The following is a 22,745-nucleotide window of genomic DNA, read 5'->3' as shown; positions in this document are numbered from 1 at the left end:
GCTCACAGATACCCTAAGCTTATATGATTAAAAATACCTGCTCTGGAGTATGACTGAGTAGATATTGATTTGATCAAGTGAATAGGTTCCTGTAACTAAGAATGGATAAACACCTTAGAAGTATTGAATTTGGGGGGAATGGAGTATAGGATATTTATGCCAACCTAGTCCCCACCATTATTAAAAAGCAGAGACATTACTTTGCCAACAAATGTCTGTCTAGTCATGGCTATGGTTTTTCCAGTAGTCATGTATGGGTGTGAGAGTTGGACTATAAAGAAAGCTGAGTGTCAAAGAATTGGTGCTTTTGAATGGTGGTATTGGAAAAGACTCTTGACAGTCCCTTGGACTGCAAGGAGATCCAACCAATCCATCCTAAAGGAAATCAGTCCTGAACATTCATTGGAAGGGCTGATGTTGAAGCTGAAACTCCAATACTTTGGCCACCTGATGTGAAGAACTGACTCATTAGAATAGACCCTGATGTTGGGAAAGATTGAAGGCTGGAGGAGATGGGGATGACAGAGGATGAGATGGTTGGATGGCATCACCAATTCAATGGACATGAGTTTGAGTAAACTCCAGGAGTTGGTGATGGACAGGGAGGCCTGGTGTGCTGCAGTCTATGGGGTCGTAAATATTTGGACACGACTGAGCAGCTGAACTGAACTGTCCCCACCATAGTTTAGAACTAAATGAGAGGTAAGATACACAACAGCAGGTCTCCCTTTGTACAGAACAGCCTTCCCAGGTAAGCTTACCACACAGCAGTCTTTCCAAGCAGAAAGAAATGAAGGAGAGACTCTAGAAGGACTCTGCTGAATTCTTTGCTTGAACTTATCAACCCATCAGGTCTCCTCCTCCTCCATGGGAAGAGATGAAGAGGGCCAGGGGAGAGTCAAACAGCCCCCTCCTGGTCAGTAGTGTACAAATCATTTCTGTCTCTGTGAAAACATGAGGAATGAAGATTAAGTATTAATACTAACAGACTGTGTGGCTATTTTTGGTTAAACGAATAGCAGCCAACAAAAGGCAATGAAGCTGAACCTCTCCAAAGAGAAGAGTAGGCAGTCTCATCTACACACAAAACAAAATTAGGTTGTAGTTTTCTCAGGCAAGAAGAGATTGGTGGATAAGAAAAAATGTTACTCAGGAAACTGTAATTGGAGAAAAAATGTATCAGATTAAAACATCAGCGAGGTGGATATTGTAGTCTGTCTCTCCCCTTCCTTCATCTTTTCAGTGACACTGCCTCAGTGCCCTTCTCCTTCCATCAACAGTGTCTTCACAGTTCTTCTAGCTTCTTCCACCTGCTGCTGACTCCTAAAGGCATTGCAACATGTTTCAGTTTTTTGTTATTGCAGCACTTCTGGGAACCAATTTCTGTTCACTTATTTATGTATGGCTAATCACCATAAATTTCAGTGGCTTAACATGCAATGATCACTTAAATTGTGCATGAATATGTGGGTCAGGAATTTGGGAAGGACTTGGCTCGATTATTCTAATTTTCCATATGGTGTTGTCTGAGGTCACTTGCTAGTCAAGTGATGGCTGGTATTTTCTAGAGATTCAAAATGACAGCTGGAAGGCTAGGCTCAGTTGAGTTTCTCTTGCTTTTCACATAGTCTAAGGGCGTCTCTGTGTGACTTATCCAGAAGAGTCATTGAACTTTTTACATGATATGCCTCTGAGATTTAAAACTGGCACATGTTTATTTTCACATTATTCTGATAATCAAAGTAGTTATTAGAAACAGTGCAGGTTGAAAGGGCTGGAACACAGACAACCACTCACCTCCACTGTGGGAGGAATGTAAACCATTTCAGGCCATTTTCAATCTACTACATGTGACTGCAGCCATGAAATTAAAAGACTCTTACTCCCTGGAAGAAAAGTTATGACCAACCTAGATGCCATATTCAAAAGCAGAAACATTACTTTGCCGACTAAGGTCTGTCTAGTCAAGGCTATGGTTTTCCCAGTGGTCATGTATGAATGTGAGAGTTGGACTGTGAAGAAAGCTGAGCGCCGAAGAATTGATGCTTTAGAACTGTGGTGTTGGAGAAGACTCTTGAGAGTCCCTTGGACTGCAAGGAGATCCAACCAGTCCATTCTGAAGGAGATCAACCCTGGGGTTTCTTTGGAAGGAATGATGCTAAAGCTGAAACTCCAGTACTTTGGCCACCTCATGTGAAGAGTTGACTCATTGGAAAAGACTCTGATGCTGGGAGGGATTGGGGGCAGGAGGAGAAGGGGACGACCGAAGATGAGATGGCTGGATGGCATCACTGACTCAATGGACGTGAGTCTGAGTGAACTCTGGGAGTTGGTGAAGGACAGGGAGGTCTGGCGTGCTGTGATTCATGGAGTCGCAAAGAGTCGGACACAACTGAGTGACTGAACTGAACTGAACTGAACATGTAGATTACTAAATATTTTATAACTTCTTAATTTGGATGCTTAATTTATTTATTTTCAGCCATTTTTTCCTATTATAAGAATCAAACCCCTTTTACTCCATTGCAAAAGCTGTGTTAAAAAACAGTATAAAACTGTTTTGTTATCATTTAGATTTAAACATCTTAGTTACAATTTCTTTTTTCACTCAGTTGCTATTTGAAATGTCTTTAAACTTTTCCAGATACATTGAGTATTTGTTGAGCATTTTTATTTCCTTCTAAATTAATTTTGAGGTAGTGGGGATTCTGGCTTCCTAGGTGGAGGTAATGTTAAAGAACATATTGCCAATGCAGGAGACTTAAGAGATGTGGGTTTGATCCATAGGTGGGGAAGATTCCTTAGTGAAGGAAATGGCAACCCACTCCAGTGTTCTTGCCTGGAGAATGCCGTGGACAGAGGAGCCTGGCGGGCTACAGTCCATAGCGTGGCAAAGTGTTGGACATGACTGAAGTAACTTTGCACATACACATGAGATTGTATACATGACAATGAATATCTGAAATTTTCTTGATAGTTGCTCTTGTCAGGATTTACATTGTCAGTTTTAAAGTTTTCAGTGTGTTTGTTGTTGCTGCTGTTCAGTCGCTAAATTTTGTCTGACTCTTTACAACCAGCCCCATAGACTGCAACATGCCAGGCTTCCCTGTCCTTCATTATCTCCCAGAGTTTGATCCAATTCATGCCCAAAATTTCAATGTATACTCAGAATTATGCCTATTTTCCTTTATTTTAGGGAGCAGAATCTCTCTTACATTCTGTCTTTGTGATCAAATTCTTACCTATGAAGAGAGGTTGTCAGTCTCAACCTCTCAGGTATTGTACAAAACTGTATTGACTATGGGCTTTCCTTGGGGCTCAGTAGTAAAGAATCCATCTGCTAATGCTGGAGATGTGAGTTCAGTCCCTGGGTCGGGAAGATCCCCCTGGAGAAGGAACTGGCAAGCCAGTCCAGTACTCTTGCCTCTCCGTGAACAGAGGAGGCCGGTGGGCTACCGTCCATGGAGCAGCGAAAGAGCCAGACGTGACTTAGCAGATAAGCAACAAACAGCAACAGCATTGACTATAAAAGAGCCTTGTATTTATTATCACAAAATAAAGTACATACTAAATTTAACTTCAGTTCAATTCAGTCGCTCAGTCGTGTCTGATTCTTTGTGACCCCATGAATTGTAGCACGCCAGGCCTCCCTGTCCATCACCAACTCCTGGAGTTCACCCAAACTTTTGTCCATAGAGTCAGTGATGCCATCCAGCCATCTCATTCTCTGTCGTCCCCTTCTCCTCATTCCCCCAATCCCTCCCAGCATCAGAGTCTTTTCCAATGAGTCAACTCTTCGTATGAGGTGGCCAAAGTACTGGAGTTTCAGCATCAGCATCAGTCCTTCCAGAGAAAACCCAGGACTGATCTCCTTCAGAATGGACTGGTTGGATCTCCTTGCAGTCCAAGGGACTCTCAAGAGTCTTCTCCAACACCACAGTTCAAAAGCATCAATTCTTCAGTGCTCAGCTTTCTTCACAGTCCAACTCTCACATCCATACATGACTACTGGAAAAACCATAGCCTGACTAGATGGACCTTTGTTGGCAAGTAATGTCTCTGCTTTTGAATATGCTATATATGTAGGTCATAACTTTCCTTCTAAGGAGTAAGCATCTTTTTATTTCAAGGCTGCAATCATCATCTTCAGTGAGTTTGGAGCCCCCCAAAATAAAGTCTAACAGTTTCCACTTTTTCCGCATCTATTTCCCATGAAGTGCTGGGACCGGATGCCATGATCTTCGTTTTCTGAATTTTGAGCTTTAAGCCAACTTTTTCACTCTCCACTTTCACTTTTATCAAGAGGCTTTTTAGTTCCTCTTCACTTTCTGCCATAAGGGTGGTGTCATCTGCTTATCTGAGGTTATTGATATTTCTCCCGGCAATCTGATTCCAGCTTGTGCTTCTTCCAGCCTAGCATTTCTCATGATGCATATGAGTTAAATAAGCAGGGTGACAATATACAGCCTTGACGTACTCCTTTTCCTATTTGTATTTATTATCCAGTTCTAACTGTTGCTTCCTGACATGTATATAGGTTCTCAAGAGGAAGGTCAGGTGGTCTGGTATTCCCATCTCTTTCAGAATTTTCCACAGTTGATTGTGATCCACACAGTCAAAGGCTTTGGCATAGTCAATAAAGCAGAAATGGATGTTTTTCTGGAACTCTCTTGCTTTTCCCATGATCCAGCAGATGGTGGCAATTTGATCTCTGGTTCCTCTGCCTTTTCTAAAACCAGCTTGAACATGTGGAAGTTCATGGTTCACGTACTGTTGAAGCCTGGCTTGGAGAATTTTGAGCATTACTTTACTAGCATGTGAGATGAGTACAATTGTGCAGTGGTTTGAACATTCTTTGGCATTGGCTTTCTTTGGGATTGAAATGAAAACTGACCTTTTCCAGTCCTGTGGCCACTGCTGAGTTTTCCAAATTTGTTGGCATATTGAGTGCAGCACTTTCACAGCATCATCTTTTAGGATTTGAAATAGCTCAACTGGAATTCCATCACCTCCACTAGCTCTGTTTGTAGTGATGCTTTCCAAGACCCACTTGACTTCACATTCCAGGATGTCTGACTCTAGGTGAGTGATCACACTATCGTCATTATCTTGGTCATGAAGATCGTTTTTGTACAGTTCTTCTGTGTATTCTTGCAACCTGCTAATATCGTCTGCTTCTGTTAGGTCCATACCATTTCTGTCCTTTATTGAGCCCAACTTTGCATGAAATGTTCCCTTGGTATCTCTAATGTTCTTGAAGAGATCGCTAGTCTTTCCCATTCTGTTGTTTTCCTCTATTGCTTTGCATTGATCACTGAGGAATGCTTTCTTATCTCTTCTTGCTATTCTTGGAACTCTACATTCAGATGCTTATATCTTTCCTTTTCTCCTTTGCTTTTTACTTCTCTTCTTTTCACAGCTATTTGTAAAGCCTCCCCAGACAGCCATTTTGCCTTTTTGCATTACTTTTCCATAGAGATGGTCTTGATCCCTGTCTCCTGTACAATGTCACGAACCTCTGTCCATAGTTCATCAGGCACTCTATCTATCAGATCTAGACCCTTAAATCTGTTTCTCACTTCCACTGTATAATCATAAGGGATTTGATTTAGGTTATACCTGAATGGTCTAGTGGTTTTCCCTACTTCAATTTACATCCGAATTTGACAATAAGGATAAATAAACTTCAATTACTAATATAATAAAAACAGTTCTTTTAAATCTTAAGGTGGATTTTAAAAAGCAAAGAGTCAGTTGTTTAACTATTCTATGTCTTTATTGCCTTTTTAAAAATAAGAACAATACCTTCTGTGCAGGGTTTGTGGTGAGAACTAAATAAGAGAAGTAGAATGTCTGTTACCTAGAATGTGATCAGTAAATTTTGTCTTTGACCTGAACAGAAAGTATGTTTCATTGGAAAATAAGTTCAGTTCAGTCGCTCAGTCATGTCCTACTCTTCACAGCCCTATGAACTGCAGCACGCCAGGCTACACTGTCCATCAGTAACTCCTGTAGTTTGCTCAAACTCTTGTCCATTGAGTCGGCGATGCCTTGTGACCGTCTCATCCTTTGTTATCCCCTTCTCCTCCTGCCTTTAATCTTTCCCACCATCAGGATCTTTTCCAATGAGTCAGTTCTTTGCATCAGGTGGCCAAAGTGTTAGAGTTTCAGCTTCAACATCCTTCCTTCCAATGAATATTCAGGACTGATTTCCTTTAGGATGGACTTCTTGGATCTCCTTGCAGTCCAAAGGACTCTCAAGAGTCTTCTCCAACACCACAGCTCAAAGCATCAATTCTTTGGCACTCAGCTTTCTTTATAGTACAACTCTCGCACCCATACATGACTACTGGAAAAACCATAGCTTTGACTAGATGGACCGTTGTTGGCAAAGTGATGTTTCTGCTTTTTAATATGCTGTCTAGGCTGGTCATAGCTTTTCTTCCAAGGAGCAAGCATCTTTTAATTTCATGGCTGCAATCACCATCTGCAGTGATTTTTTTTTTTTTCTGCAGTGATTTTGGAGCCCCGAAATATAAAGTCTGCCACTGTTTCCCTTGTTTCCCCATCTATTTGCCATGAAGTGATGGGACCGGATGCCATGATCTTTGTTTTCTGAAGGTTGAGTTTTAAGCCAACTTTTTCACTCTCCTCTTTCACTTTCATCAAGAGGCTCTTTAGTTCTTCTTCGCGTTCTGCCATAAGGGTGGTGTCACCTGCGTGTCTGAGGTGAGTTAGTCTTCTTGTGAAATAGACTTAAGACTATTGTGAAAATAGTCTTATGATTATTGGATATTTCTTCAGATATCAGATTGAAAAAATTGAATGAAATAATACCATTTGCAGCAATATGGAATGATCTGGAGATTATCTTACTAAGTGAAATAACTAGGAGAGAGAAAGACAAATGTATGATATTACTTATATACGGAAACTAAAAAAAAAAGATATGAATGAAATTATTTTCAAAATGGTAACAGACTCACAAGAGAAGGAACTTATGGTACCAGGGTGGGTGGAAGGAGGATAGATTGTAGTTTGAGATTGGCACTAACGCTTTGAGACACAATTGAGACTGAGATTGATGCACTGCTATATTTAAAATAGACAACCAACAAGGACCTATTGTATAGCGCAGGGAACTCTGCTCAGTATACTATAATAACCTAAATGGAAAAAGAATTTGAAAAAGAATAGATACACATGTATGGATAACTGAATCACTTTGCCATATACCCGAAACTTAGAACATTGTTGTTCAAGTATACTCCATTGGTAAATAAAAATTTTAAAAGACAAAAAAGAAAAATGATACAGTCCCTGCAATTAAATATATTCATAATTCTATGTTTTTCAATCAAGCATCAAGATCAGGAGGCATGTGTTGACTTATCATATTCTGTGGATATGAAGCACGATGTGAAATGGTTCAGGGGAAACCTTCCATTACTGTGCTTTCTCTCCAGGCTGTGTGTACAGCTCCATTGTTCACTACTGATGCTTTTCCAGACTCCATCACAGCTCAGAAAATACTTGCTTAGAATCAACTCTTTAATACGTTTTAAGAGTATAACAGAAAGTTTTTTGTATATATACTGCCCATATACCAGGAACAAATTCGTACACTTTATCAGTAGTCATGCATAGTTGTAAAGCTGTGTCTATCATCATGAACAGAATAGTAGTCCCTGCTCACCTATATTGAATACCCCTGACATTGTGTTATGTCTGGCAGTATCCTTTGAAAAACAAGCCCATAGCTGTTTCTTTTTTTATACACAGTGTTCACCTTTAATTTTATTCTCAGTTTGGCTATCTTCTTGGCAGTATAGCCCCTTAAATTTGTATTTTCTAGAAAGGATGACACTTTGAATAATACTTCTCTATTTTTAGTCTTCTTTGTCATGAAATGAATGAACTTGATACTGGAAAACATTATTTTGTACACATTCTGAGAAAAGATTAATTTACTTGCTAGGAAAGACACTGTTTTGTCTTAGAATGATATGTGAATTTCAGTGGCTTCAGAAGGCTATTTGATATGTTTTCTGCAGACAATGTCACATTGTAAAAGGGTAAAATGGATTGCTCATCCAAATAAAATCAGACTTTCTGATTATCACCATTTCGATTTTTATTTGTATTTCCTTTTGTGCATCTGTGTCTTCCAGTGGGGAATTGCCACAATCACAGTTTACTGCCATAATCACAGTTTTACTAACTTCAGCAATATTTCACTTTTTTTTCTCCCTTGAATTATAGTGATGCTACTATATCAATGAATCCCTTTCAAGACCTTGACATAGGTTTAAAAATCTGGGATATAGTATAACATGATGGTGATGATCAAGCATTCAAACTAAGGCACAAAATAATTAATATGCAACTGACATGAAGATAGGTTTTAATCAAGAAGACCTATACCTCTACAGATCTTACAGTACCTGAAAAACATTTAGAAATAGAAATATTATAAATAGCTTAATGGAATTTGTGTAAAACGTAAAATTTAATTTTATGCTTTGAATACCCCTGACATTGTGTTATGTCTGGCAGTATACTTTGAAAAATAAGCCCATAGCTGTTTCTTTTTTTATACACAGTGTTCACCTTTAATTTTATTCTCAGTTTGGCTATCTTCTTGGCAGTACAGCCCATTAAATTTGTATTTTCTAGAAAGGATGATACTTTGAATAATACTCTATTTAATAAAAAAATTAATTTTATGTTTTACACTTATGAACTAAAAGCAAAATTTTTATATTTCTCAATAAATCTGTTACCAGTCTTTTTTATCTTTGTCATTTTGATAGCTGAAAGGTAATATTTCATTGCAAAACTAATTTATACATCCTTAATAATGAATGAAACTGAGCATCTTCTCAAGTATTCAGATGCATTTATATTTCCCTTTCTATGACCTGCTTGAAAAAAATTTTCTTCTATTGAATTTTAATCCTCTTTTAAGAATCTTAAGGAAATCTTAACATTAAGAAAATCTTACCCTTCGTCTACCACATGTGTTGGATATAACTTTTTTTCATTTTCAGTTGGCCTTTTGGCTCATTTTCCTCATATATTTTCTAATGCATAAGTTTTAATTCAGATCTTTTCCCCTTTCTAAACTGGTTCTATTTGTGCACAGTTAATTATATGATCTGGTTAAGTATAATCAAAATGACTCATGACTCACTTTATAATGAACTTTCAATGCTTTCAGAGTTACCTTGCTTTAGATGTTTCTGTAACAACATATATTTGGAGATATGCTTTCCAATTTTACTTGTCTTTTTAATTAAATAATTTGCTTATCCCATTACAAACACCATGATAATCTGATACACTTAACGTATTCAAAGTGATTCTGTCTCTGTCTCCTGCTAACCTCAGCTGGTTTCTGGCATTCAAGGAAATCTTTCAAAATACTAGCTGAACCTAAGCTAAATGAACAGTTCCTTTCAGAGACCACATATAACAAAAGAGTATATCTTAACAAGAATAGTTTGGAGAAGTCCCAAAACAAAGTCACTAAATAAAGAAACAGTTTTGTCTACATAAGCTACATAAACAGACTCCAAGGACAGAGACAGTCTGATTTCCAGACCTATTACATTATAATATTCCAGTTTTCAATAAAAGCATTATGCTAAACAGGAAAAAATGAAAAAGTCTCATGCAATCTGATTCCACTTATTTAACATCATTGATATAAAGAAATTACAGAGATGGAGAACAAATTGATTACTGTTAAGGATAGGGATGGTGGGGAAGGAGATAGGTAAGATCATACCTACATCTTTTCAAGGTAGCATGCTGCTATTGCTACTGCTAAGTCGCCTCAGTTGTGTCCGACTGTGTGTGACCCCAGAGACGGCATCCCACCAGGCTCCCCCGTCCCTGGGATTCTCCAGGCAAGAACACTGGAGTGGGTTTCCATTTCCTTCTCCAATGCATGAAAGTGAAAAGTAAAAGTGAAGTCACTAAGTTGTGTCCGACTCCTAGCAACCCCATGGACTGCAGCCTACCTTTTAGTTCTGTTTCTTGTTTGTAAGGTGGTTCTGTGAATCTACACGTGGGATTACATGCCATAGGGGTATACACACACCATATACCAATATCAGTTTCCTTGTTTTGCTATAATATTCTCATTGTAGAAGGCTGGGACAAACTAAGTAAAAAGTATGTGGGAACTGTCTGTAGTATTTCTATAACTTTCTGTCAATCTATAATTAGTTCATGTAAAAAGTTAAAAAATGAAACCTAAAACATTAAATTTAATAATTGGATATTGATAAATAGAAAGTTATTAATTTTAGGGCTAATGTCTATATCGTCTCCTTAATAAATTCTAAATGGAGCTAATTGCCTTTTTCATTTGGCTTTTTTTGTAAGTTATAACTCATTACTTCAACATAATGATAGTTTTTAACTTTTTCTTTCAGATATTAACCTCTTCTATCTTACTGAATTGTTAAGATATTTAGTAAATGTTGGATAGTAAATGCAGTTCAGTTGCTCAGTTGTGTCCGACTCTTTGTGACCCTATTGACTACAGCATGCCAGGCCTCCCTGTCCATCACCAACTCCCGGAGTTTACTCAAACTTATGTCCATTGAGTCGGTGATGCCATCCAACCATCTCATCCTCTGTCGTCCCCTTCTCCTCCTGCCCTCAATCTTTCCTAGCATCAGAGTCTTTACAAATGAGTCAGCTTTTCACATCAGCTGGCCAAAGTATTGGAGTTTCAGCTTCAACATCAGTCCTTCCAATGAACACTCAGGACTGGTCTCCTTTAGGATAAACTGGTTGGATCTCCTTGCAGTTCAAGGGACCCTCAAGAGTCTTCTCCAAGACCACAGTTCAAAAGATCAATTCTTCGGCACTCAGCTTTCTTTATAGTCCAACTCTCACATCCATACATGACTACTGGAAAAACCATAGCCTTCACTAGATGGACCTTTGTTGGCAAAGTAAGTTCTCTGCTTTTTAATATGCTGTCTAGGCTGGTCATAGCTTTTCTTCCAAGGAGCAAGTGTCTTTTAATTTCATGGCTACAGTCATCATCTGCAGTAATTTTAGAGGCCCCCCAAAATAAAGTCTACCACTGTTTCCACTGTTTCCCCATCTGTTTGCCATGAAGTGATGGGACCAGATGCCATGATCTTAGTTTTCTGAATGTTGAGCTTAAAGCCAACTTTTTTACTCTCCTCTTTCACTTTCATCAAGAGGCTCTTCAGTTTTTCACTTACTGCCTTGAGGGTGTAATATCTGCATATCTGAGATTATTGATATTTCTCCCAGCAATCTTGATTCCAGCTTGTGCTTCTTCCAGCCCAGCATTTTTCATGACGTACTCTGCATATAAGTTAAATAAGCAGGGTGACAATATACAGTCTTGACATACTCCTTTTCCTATTTGTAACCAGTCTGTTGTTCCCATGTCCAGTTCTAACTGTTGTTGCCTGACCTGCATACAGATTTCTCAGGAGGTAGGTCAGGTGGTCTGGTATTCCCATCTCTTTCAGAATTTCCCACAGTTTGTTGTAACTCACACAGTCAAAGACTTTGGCATAGTCAATAAAGCAGAAATAGATGTTTTTCTGGAACTCTGTTGCTTTTTTGATGATCCAACAAATGTTGGCAATTTGATCTCTGGTTCCTCTGCCCTTTCTAAAACCAGCTTGAACATCTGGAAGTTCACAGTTTGCGTACTGTTGAAGCCTGGCTTGGAGAATTTTGAGCATTACTTTACTAGCATGTGAGATTCATGCAATGGTGCAGTAGTTTGAACCTTCTTTGGCATTGCCTGTTTTTGGGATTGGAATGAAAACTGGCCTTTTCCAGTCCTATGGCCACTGCTGAGTTTTTCCAAATTTTCTGACATATTGAGTGTAGCACTTTCACAGCATCATCTTTTAGGATTTGAAATAGCTCAACTGGAATTCCATTACCTCCACTAGCTTTGTTCGTAGTGATGCTTCCTAAGGCCCACTTGACTTCACATTCTAGGATGTCTGGCTCTAGGTGAGTGATCATACCATCGTGATTATCTGGGTCATGAAGATCTTTTTTGTACAGTTCTTTTGTGTATTCTTGCCACCTCTTCTTAATATCTTCTGCTCTGTTAGGTCCATCCCATGTCTGTCCTTTATTGAGCCCATCTTTGCATGAAATGTTCTGTTGGTATCTCAAATTTTCTTGAAGAGATCTCTAATCTTTCCCTGTCTGTTGTTTTCCTCTATTTCTTTACACTGATCACTGAGGAAGGCTTTCTTATCTCTCCTTGCTATTCTTTGGAACTCTGCTTTCAAATGGGTATATCTTTCCTTTTCTCCTTTGCTTTTCACTTCTCTTCTTTTCACATCTATTTGTAAGGCCTCCTCAGACAGCCATTTTGCTTTTTTACATTTCTTTTTCTTGGGGATGGTCTTGATTCTTGTCTCGTGTATAATGTCATGAACCTCTGTCCATAGTTCATCAGATACTCTATCAGATCTAGTTCCATAGTAGCAGGCATTTTTTCCTTGTAAAGAATGGGAATTCTGTACAGTTTCTGTCACTAACTATGACATTTCCTTTAGGTTCTGTTGTAGTAATGTAGATTGCATTTATGATGTTAAAGGAATTTCCTTCTGTTCTTTTTTTAATTTTAAGAACCTTCCTTCTTTATTGAAGGATAATTACTTTAGAAAATATTGTTGTTTTCTCTCAGACCTTAACATGAATCAGCCATAGGCATACATATATTCCCTTCCTTTTGAACCTCCCTCCTATCTCCCTCCCTATCCCACCCCTCTAGGTTGATACAGAGCCCCTGTTTCCTGAGCCATACATCAAATTCCCTCCCTTTGGCTCTCTCCTTTACATATGGTAATGTAAGTTTCCATGTTACTCCTTCCATACCTCTCATCCTCTCCTCCCCTCTCCCCATGTCCATAAATCTATTCTCTATGTCTGTTTCTCCATTGCTGCCCTGTAAATACGTTCTTCAGTATCATTTTTCTAGATTCCATATACATGCATTAGAATATGATGCTTATCTTTCTCTTTCTGACTATCTTTACTCTGCACAATAGGTTCTAGTTCATCTATCTCTTTAGAACTGTCTCAAATATGTTCCTTTTTGTGGCTGAGTAATATTCCATTGTGTATATGTACCACAACTTCTTTATCTATTCATCTGTCAGTGGACATCTAACTTGCTTCCATGTTCTAGCTATTGTAAATAGTGCTGCAAAGAACAATGAGATACATGTGTCTTTTTCAATTTTGGTTTCCTCAGGGTATACACCTGGGATTGCTGGGTCAAATGGTGGTTTTATGCCTATTTTCTTAAGAAATCTCCATACCATCTTCCATAGTGACTGTATCAATTTACATTCCCACCAACAGTGCAAGACCCTTCCCCTTTTCTCCACACCTTCTCCAGCATTTATTGTTTGTAGACTTTTTATGATGGCCATTCTGACCAATGTGAGGTGATATCTCATTGTAGTTTTGATTTGCATTTCTCTCATAATGAGCAACGTTGAGCATCTTTTCATGTGTTTATTATGTTCTGTATGCCTTCTTTGGAGAAATGTCTCTTTAGGTCTTTTCCCAACTGTTTGATTGGGTTGTTTGTTTTTCTGGCATTTAGTTGTATATCTTGGAAATTAATACTGTGTCAGTTGTTTCCTTTTCTATTATTTTCTCCCATCCAGAGGGTTGCTTTTTCATCTTGCTTATAGTTTCCTTTGCTGTGCAAAAGCTTTTAAGTTTAATCAGGTCCCACTTGTTTACTTTTGTTTTTATTTCTGTTACTCTAGGAGGTGAGTCATAGAGGATCTTGCAGTGATTTATGTCATTGAGTGTTCTGCCTATGTTTTCCTCTAAGAGTTTTAAAGATTCTGGTCTTATATTTAGGTCTTTAATTATTTTTGAGTTTATCTTTGTGAATGTTGTTAGAAGTGTTCTAATTTCATTGTTTTACATGTAGCTGTCCAGTTTTCCCACCACCATTTATTGAAGAGTCTGTCTTTGCCCCATTGTATATTATTGCCTTCTTTCTCAAAATAATAATCTACCCATAGGTGCATCGGTTTATTTCTGGGCTCTCTATCTCATTCCTTTGGTCTGTGTTTCCGTTTTTGTGCCAGTACCAAACTACCTTGATGATTGTGGCTTTGTAGTATAATCTGAAGTCTGGAAGGTTGATTCCTCCAGCTCCATTCTTCTTTCTCAAGACTGCTTTGGCTATTCAGGGTCTTTTGTGTTTCCATATGAATTGTGAAATTTTTTGTTCTAGTTCTGTGAAAAATGCCATTGATAATTTGATAGAGATCACTTTGAGTCTGCACATTGCATTTGGTAGTATAGTCATTTTCACAATATTGATTCTTCCTACCCAGAAACATGACATAGCTCTCCATCTGTTTATGTTGCCTTTGATTTCTTTCATTAGTGTCTTATAATTTTCTGTGTACAGTTCTTTTGTCTCCTCAGGTAAGTTTGTTCCTAGATATTTAATTCATTTTTTTGCAATGGTGAATGGGATTGATTCCTTAATTTCTCTTTCTGAATTTTCATTGTTAGTATATAGAAACACATGTGATTTCCATCTATTGATTTGGTATCCTGCAACTTTGCTAAATTCACTGATTAGCTCTGGTAATTTTCTGATACTATCTTTAGGGTTTTCTATGTACAGTATCAAGTCATCTGCAAATAGTGAGAGCTTCTTTTCTAATCTAGATTCCTTTTATTTCTTTTTCTTCTCTGATTGCTGTAACTAGGACTTCCAAAACTATGTTGAATAATAGTGGTGAAAGTGGACCACCTTGTTCCTGATCTTATGGGGAATGCTTTCAGTTTTTCACCTTTGAGAATTTTGCTGTAGGCTTATATATGGTCTTTAGTATGTTGAGGTAGGTTCCTTCTAGGCCCATTTTTTGAAGAGTTTTAATCATAAATGGGAGAAGGCAATGGCACCCCACTCCAGTACTCTTGCCTGGAAAATCCTATGGAAGGAGGAGCTTGGTAGGCTGCAGTCCATGGGGTTGTTAAGAGTCGGACACGACTGAGCAACTTCACTTTCACTTTTCACTTTCATGCACTGGAGAAGGAAATGGCAACCCACTCCAGTGTTCTTGCCTGGAGAATCCCAGGGACGGGGGAGCCTGGTGGGCTGCCATCTATGGGGTTGCACAGAGTCGGACACAACTGAAGTGACTTAGCAATCATAAATGGGTGCTGAATTTTATCAAAGGCTTTTTCTGCATCTATTGAGATTATTATACGATTTTTATCTTTCAATTTGTTAATATGGTGTATAACATTGATTGCTTTGTGAATATTGAAGAATCCTTGCATCCCTGGAGTAAATTCAACTTGATCATGGTGTATGAGCTTTTTGAGGTGTTGCTGAATTCTGTTTGCTAAAATTTTGTTGAGGATTTTTGCATCTATGTTCATCAGTGATATTGGCCACCTATAGTTTTCTTTTATTGTGTTGTCTTTGGTTTTGGTATCAGGGTGATGGTGGCCTCATAGAATGAGTTTGGAAGTTTTCCTTCCTCTGCAGTTTTTTGAAAGAGTTTTAGAAGGATAGGCATTAGTTCTTCTCTGAATGTTTGATAGAATTCTCCTGTGAAGCCATTTGGTCCTGGACTTTTGTTTCTTGGGAAATTTTTGATCACAGCTTCAATTTCAGTGCTTGTAATTGGGTTGTTCATAATTTCTATTTCTTCCTGGTTCAGTCTTGGAAGATTGAACTTTTCTAAGAATCTGTCCATTTCTTCCATTTTATTGCCATTTGGTTGTTCATAACAGTCTCTTATAATGCTTTGCATTTCTGCATTGTTTGTTGAATGCAACATGTCTGTTGAATGTCTTTTTCATTTCTAATTTTATTGATTTGATTCTTCTCTCTTTTTTCTCTTGATGAGTCTGGTTAAAGGTTTGTCAATTTTGTTTATCTTCTCAGAGAGCCAGCTTTTAGTTTTATTAATCCTTTGTTTCTTTCATTTCTTTTTCATTTATTTCTGCTCAGATCTTTATGATTTCTTTCCTTCTACTAATTTTGAGGATTTTTTTGTTCTTCTTTTTCCAGTTGTTTTAGGTGTAAAGTTAGGTTGTTTATTTGATATTTTTCTTGTTTCTTGAGGTAGGATTGTATTGCTATAAACTTCCCTCTTAGAACTGCTTTTGCTGCATTCCATAGGTTTTGAGTTGTGTTTTCATTGTCATTTGTTTTTAGAATTTTTTTAACTTCCCTTTTTGTTTCTTCAGTAACCTGTTGGTTATTTAGAAACATATTGTTTAGTCTCCTTGTGTTTGTATTTCTTACAGTTTTTTCCTTGCACTGATGTCTAGTCTCATAGTGTTGTGGTCAGAGAAGATGCTTGATACAATTTCGATTTTCTTGAATTTACTGAGGTTTGATTTGTGACCCAAAATGTGATCTATCCTGGAGAATGTTCCATGTGCACTTGAGAAGAATGTGTATTCTTCTGCATTTGGATGGAATGTCCTGAAGATATCAATGAGATCCATCTCATCTAATGTATCATTTAAGACTTGTGTTTCCTTATTAATTTTCTGTTTTGATGCTCTGTCCATTGGTGTGAGTTGGGTGTTAAAGTCTCCTACTATTATTATGTTACAGTCAATTTCTCCTTTTATGTCTTGTAGTATTTGTCTTATGTATTGGGGTGCTCCTATGTTGGGTTTATGGATATTTACAATTGGTAAGTCTTCCTCTTGGACTGATCCCTTGATCATTGGGTAGTGTCTTTCCTTATCTCTTGTAATCTTTATTTTAAGGTCTATTTTGTCTGATATGAGGATTGCTACTCCATCTTTGCAATGGCATACTTCCCATTTGCATGGAATATTTTTTTCCATCCTCTCACTTTCAGTCTATATGTGTCTTTAGGTCTGAGGTGGGTTTCTTGTAGACAGCATATATATGGATCTATTTGTGTATCCATTCATCCAGTCTGTTTCTTTTGGTTTTAATCCATTTACACTTAAAGTAATTATTGATATATATGTTCCTATTGGTATTTTCTTAATTGTTTGGGGTTGATTTTGGAGTTCTTTTCTCTTCTCTTGTATTTCTTGACTATTTAAGTCCCTTTAACATCTGTTGCAAAGCTGATTTGGTGGTGCTGAATTCTCTTACCTTTGCTTGTCTGAACAGCTTTTTATTTTTCCATCAATTTTGCTTGAGATCCTTGCTAGGTACAATAATCTTGGTTGTAGATGTTTCCCTTTCAGTACTTTAAATATATCCTGCCATTCCCTTCTGGCCTGCAGAGTTTCTGCTGAAAGATCAGCTGTTAAACATATGGGGTTTCCCTTGTATGATACTTTGACACTTGTTGCTTTTAATACTCTTTCTTTGTGTTTAGTCTTTGTTAGTTTGGTTAGTATGTGTCTTGGTGTGTTTCTTCTTGGGTTTAACCCCTATAGGATTCTTTGTGCTTCTTGGACTTGATTGACTATTTCCTTTTCCATATTGGGGAAATTTTCAACTATAATCTCTTCAAAAATTTTCTCGTACCCTTTCTTTTTCTCTTCTTCTGGGACCCCTATAATTCGAATGTTGGTGCATTTGATATTGTCCCAGAGGTCTCTGAGACTATCCTCAGTTCTTTTCATACTTTTTAGTTTATTCTGCTCTTCAGAAGTTATTTCCACCATTTTATCTTCCAGCTCATTGATTCATTCTTCTGCTTCATATATTCTGCTATTGATTCCTTCTACAGTATTTTTAATTTCAATAATTATGTTCCTTGTTGCTGTATGTTTATTCTTTAATTCTTCTAGGTCTTTGTTAATTGATTCTTGCATTTTCTCTATTATGTTTTCAAGATTTTTGATCATCTTTACTATCATTATTCTGAATTCTTTTTCAGGTAGTTTGCCTATTTCCTCTTCATTTATTTGGACTTCTGTGTTTCTAGTTTTTTCCTTCCTTTGTGTAGTATTTCCCTGCTTTTCTTTTCTTTTCTTTTTTTTTAACTTTATGTGTTTGAGATCGCCTTTTCCCAGGCTTCAAGGTTTTCTTTCTTACTTCTGTTTTTTTCCCTCCTAAGGTTGGTCCATTGGTTTGGGTAAGCTTTGTATAGGGTGAGATTTCTGCTGAGCTTTTGTTTGTTTGTCTGTTTTTCCTCTGATGGGCAAGGCTGAGTGAGGTGGTAATCCTGTCTCCTGATGATTGGGTTTATTTTTGTTTTGTTTGTTGTTTATACGAGGTGTCTTGCACAGTGTGCTGCTGGTGGTTGGGTGATGCTGGGTCTTGTATTCAAGCAGCTTCCTTTGTTTGAGTTCTCACTATTTGATACTTCTTAGGGTTATTTCTCTGGTAGTCTAGGGTCTTGGAGTCAGTGCTCCCACTCCAAAGGCTCAGGGCTTGATCTCTGGTCAGGAACAAAGATTCCACAGGTGGTTTGTTATGGCATTAAGTGAGATTAAAATATTCAAAAATGAGAAACCAAAGATGAACCCCAGACAAATCGCAGTTAGAAAATCAGGCAAATAATAATTAAAATAATGGAATATACACAGGTACGTATACACCCGTAAACAAAGTCAAAACAGTCCAACAAAAATAAAGCACAGTAGATTGACCTGACAAACAAAGTAAATAAAAAATTATATTTACCAATTAAGAACAAAACTAAGTAAAGCACAAGCTGGAAACAAACAAACAAACAAAAAACAAAAAACTAAAGCAAGGTGTGAAGCGGGGAATAAAAGAATGAAAACAAAACTAACAAGTATGTTAAAAGGAATGGAAAGGAAAGAAAAAAGAAAGAATAAATATACAAAGTTTATTAGAGGTAGATGAAGAAGATTTATATTAAAGATTAACTGCAAGGGAAAAAGAACAGTAGAAAAGGTAAAGGAATAAATGTAGAAAATTATAATAGGTTAAAAAAATTAAAAATTAAAATAAAAAAAGAAAAAGAAAAAAGAAAGAAGAAAGATAAAAGGAAAAAAAAAAAGAGGAAAATTCCACAGAACTGCAAAAGCCCAACACAGAGGCAGAAGTTTATAAGAACAATAAACAGTGTGACTGAATATACACATATACATATACACCCATAAGCAAATTCAAAACAGCCCAAGAAAAATAAAGTACAATAGATTGACCTGGTGAACAAAGGAAAGCAAATATTATATCTACTAGAACAAAACTGACTAAAGCACAAACTGGAAAACAAAACTAAAGCAAGGTGCTAATTGGGGAATAAAGCAATGAAAATAAAACTAACAAATATGTTAAAAGAAAAATAAAGAAAGAAAAGAAAGAATAGATATGCAACTTTAAATTGAGATAGATAAAGAAGATTTATATACATTAAAGATTAACTCTCTAAGGGGAAAAGAACAGTAAGAAAAGCAAAACAAGGAATAAATGTAGAAAAAAATAATAGGTTTAAAAAATTAAAAATTAAAAACGGAGACAAAAAAAAAAAAGGAAAACTCCACAGAACAGCAAAAGCCCAATGCAGAAGCAGAGGTTTATAACAAGTATAAAAAATGTGACCGAAGGGGGGAAAAAAATCTCAAAAGCTTAATTAGATTTCATAGTGCCAATAAAATTGACAGCTACAATAGAGGGGGGAAAAAGGAAAAAAAAAATTCCAAAAGAATTTACAGAACAAGTCAAAACAAGAATAATAAATGTTTTTCTTGAGTCACTGTTGTCAGTGTCCTTTTGCTTGCTGGGAGTCACAGTCTACTCACCTCCCTAGGATGCCCTCCAACGCTGTGCTGATATCTGGATCTGTTTGGGGACAGCTCAGATTCTAATCTGGTCCTACTCCTGTGTGTTCTGGCCTCCAATGTCCACAGCTATCAGAACTAGTGCATTTTCTTTTGTGGGAGCTCTCAATGACCTTTTATATATTGCATAGACACAGAGTCTGCCTAGTTGATCACGTGGATTTAATCTGCAGCTTTTATAGCTGGTGGGAAGGTTTTGGGTCTTCTTCCTTAGCCACACTGCCCCTCGGTTTCAACTGTGGTTTTATTTCCACCTCTGCATGTGGTTCACCCACTAGAGTTTGCTTCTGAGGCTGCCCTGGAGGACTTGGGTTTGCCCTTGTGAGGGCCAGGTGTGGAGATGATACAGCTGCTTGGGGCTCAGGGGTTCTGGCAGCACCAGGTACTCAGGGGAGTTGGCAGTTAGGGCAGCAGGAAATATAGTGCTGTAGAAGTGAATGGCAACCAGTACTGGCCCATACACTCCAGTATTTTTGCCTGAAGAATCCCATCTCTGACAAAGAAGCTTGGCAGGCCACAGTCTACAGGGCTGCAAAGAGTTGGACACTACCAAAGTGACCCAGCATGCAAAGACACAAGACATTTTTTTGCCTGTGGCAGCTCTGCCCTAGTGAGAGCTGAGCATGGAGGTGGTACCCTGGTGGCACCAAGTGTGCATGGACATGGACTGCCTCTGCCACAGGATTTATGGCCTTATCAGAGTCTTTTTTTTGAGCCTCTTGTAGCTGGCAATCAGAAGGCCTCTTTGGCCAGTCTTTCTCTGTAGCTCCACCCGTTCAGGCACTTAGAGGGCTCCCTTGCCTGGGGTCCTCCTCTGTTGTTCAGAGCGTCAGGCACATAGAGGGGGCTCCCCTTGCTGGGCTTCTACTCTGTAGATTGGTGCATCAGGCACTTAAAGGGGCACCCTGGGTGAGGTGAGGTCTTACTCTGTAGTTCAGTGCATCAGGCATTTGATGGGCCAGCCTCTCTATTGTTCAGCTGCCGATGCTGGCATGTGGGGAGAGGCAGGCTATGGTGATGGCTCCACCTCCGTCGCATGACTCAGCAGTATTGCCTTGCTTCCATGGCTGCCCGGCTTTCCTCCACAGGTATTTCCCACAACAATCTCCTCCCTCACATCCCCTCGATACGTCTCTTCACAGTAAAAAACAGCCCTTGCCCTGGGATTGCTCCACAACCCCTAAAGTCCAGCTCCCAGCCACTATACTTTCCAGGGGACCTGCATCCCTGTCCAGGGTATGTATGGCTGTGGCAAGGACTATCTGATTCTCATTCCATTTAGGCTGCCACAAATCAGCTGTTTCACTCTCAGCCTTAAATGTTTCTCCTCTAACTGAGACAATTGTCCTGCTGTCAGAATCGGACCCCTGCTTCAGTTCCCCCACCAGCCCAGGGCAGGTCCCATCCTACTGACACTCCTGTTTTTTCCCCCTAGTTCCTTCATCCTACCAAGTTTTGTGTGGTTCTATATATTATTTTCCGCTACTCAGGTATTCCTGTCTACTATCAGCTGGTGTTCTGCATACACTTCTGTGTCTGAAGGTGTGTTCCTGATGCATCCTTGGAGAGAGAAGTACTCCACATCCACCTACTCCTCCACCATCTTGTTCTCCCCTTCTGTTCTTGATTATTGCATTTTACTTGGCACATTATTTATCCTACCTTTTAAAATTCAAATCACTGCAGTCATGAAATTAAAAGATGCTCCTTGGAAGAAAAGGTATGACAAACCTAGACAGCATTAAAAAGCAGAGACATTACTTTAATGACAAAGTTTCATCTAAGCTATGGTTTTTCCAGTAGTCATATATGGATGTGAGAGTTGAACCATAAAGAAAGCTGAGCACTGAAGAATTGATGCTTTTAAACTGTGGTGTTGGAGAAGACTGTTGAGAGTCCCTTGGACTGCAAGGAGATCCAACAAGTCCATCCTAAAGGAGATCAGTCTTTAATATTCATTGGAAGGACTGATGCTGAAGCTGAAACTCCAATACTTTGGCCATCTGATGTGAAGAGCTGACTCATTTGAAAAGACCCTGATGCTGGGAAAGATTTAAGGCAGGAGAAGGGGATGACAGAGGATGAGAAGGCTAGATGGCATCACTGACTCAATAGACATGAGTTTGAGTAAGCTCTGGGAGTTGCTGATGGACAAGGGAGCCTGGTGTGCTCTAGTCCATGGGGTTGCAATGAATTGGACATGACTGAGCAGCTGAACTGAACTGATGTCAATATTTCATTGTACTTCCCTGGATATATTCTCTGACTTTTAAATTCTAAACTTTCTAAATAAGTTTGTTAATTACAGTAGTTTAGACACAGTTGTCCATTTTATTAATTTTCATATTTGCCACAGGTAAAGGGACACAGAAGGATAGATTGAGATTGAAAAATATGCATATGAACCTTGCTGCTTCACAGAATGTGATTGTTTACAAATGTTGAGGAAATCCTATTTCTGTGCATTGGGACTACAATCAGATTCCTTCTGTGTGATTCACACTAGGTCTTGTAGTGTCCCTTGTGAAATAGGAAACCTCATTTTATTGCTAATTTAAGCAAGTCAATAATTTGTTTTCTCATCTACAAAATGGGGAATAATTTTATCTTTCTTTGTCCTTCACATAGGGCTATTGGGAAAATTTTTGTATTTATTAGTAAGGAAAAGAGAATTACTTAAAAATAAATTATATTGCTATTACCTCTTTATTTGATTGCGTTTCAGAGAATGAGAGAAGCTCTTGTTTCCAGGTTTGACCATTTTAAAAATGTTGTTGTCCAGTTACTAAGTTTTGTCCGACTCTGCCACCCCAAGAAATGTAGCACACCAGGCTTTGCTCTCCTCCACTATCTACTGGAGTTTCCTCAAATTCATATCCATGGTGTTGGTGATATTATTTAACCATCTTATTCTCTGCCTCACCCTTCTCCTTTGGCCTTCAATCTTCCCCAGTATCAGGATCTTTTCC

Source organism: Capricornis sumatraensis, chromosome 18 (genome assembly GCF_032405125.1).
Source record: "Capricornis sumatraensis isolate serow.1 chromosome 18, serow.2, whole genome shotgun sequence".
Lineage (NCBI taxonomy): Eukaryota > Metazoa > Chordata > Mammalia > Artiodactyla > Bovidae > Capricornis > Capricornis sumatraensis.
This window is presented reverse-complemented; position numbering follows the sequence as displayed.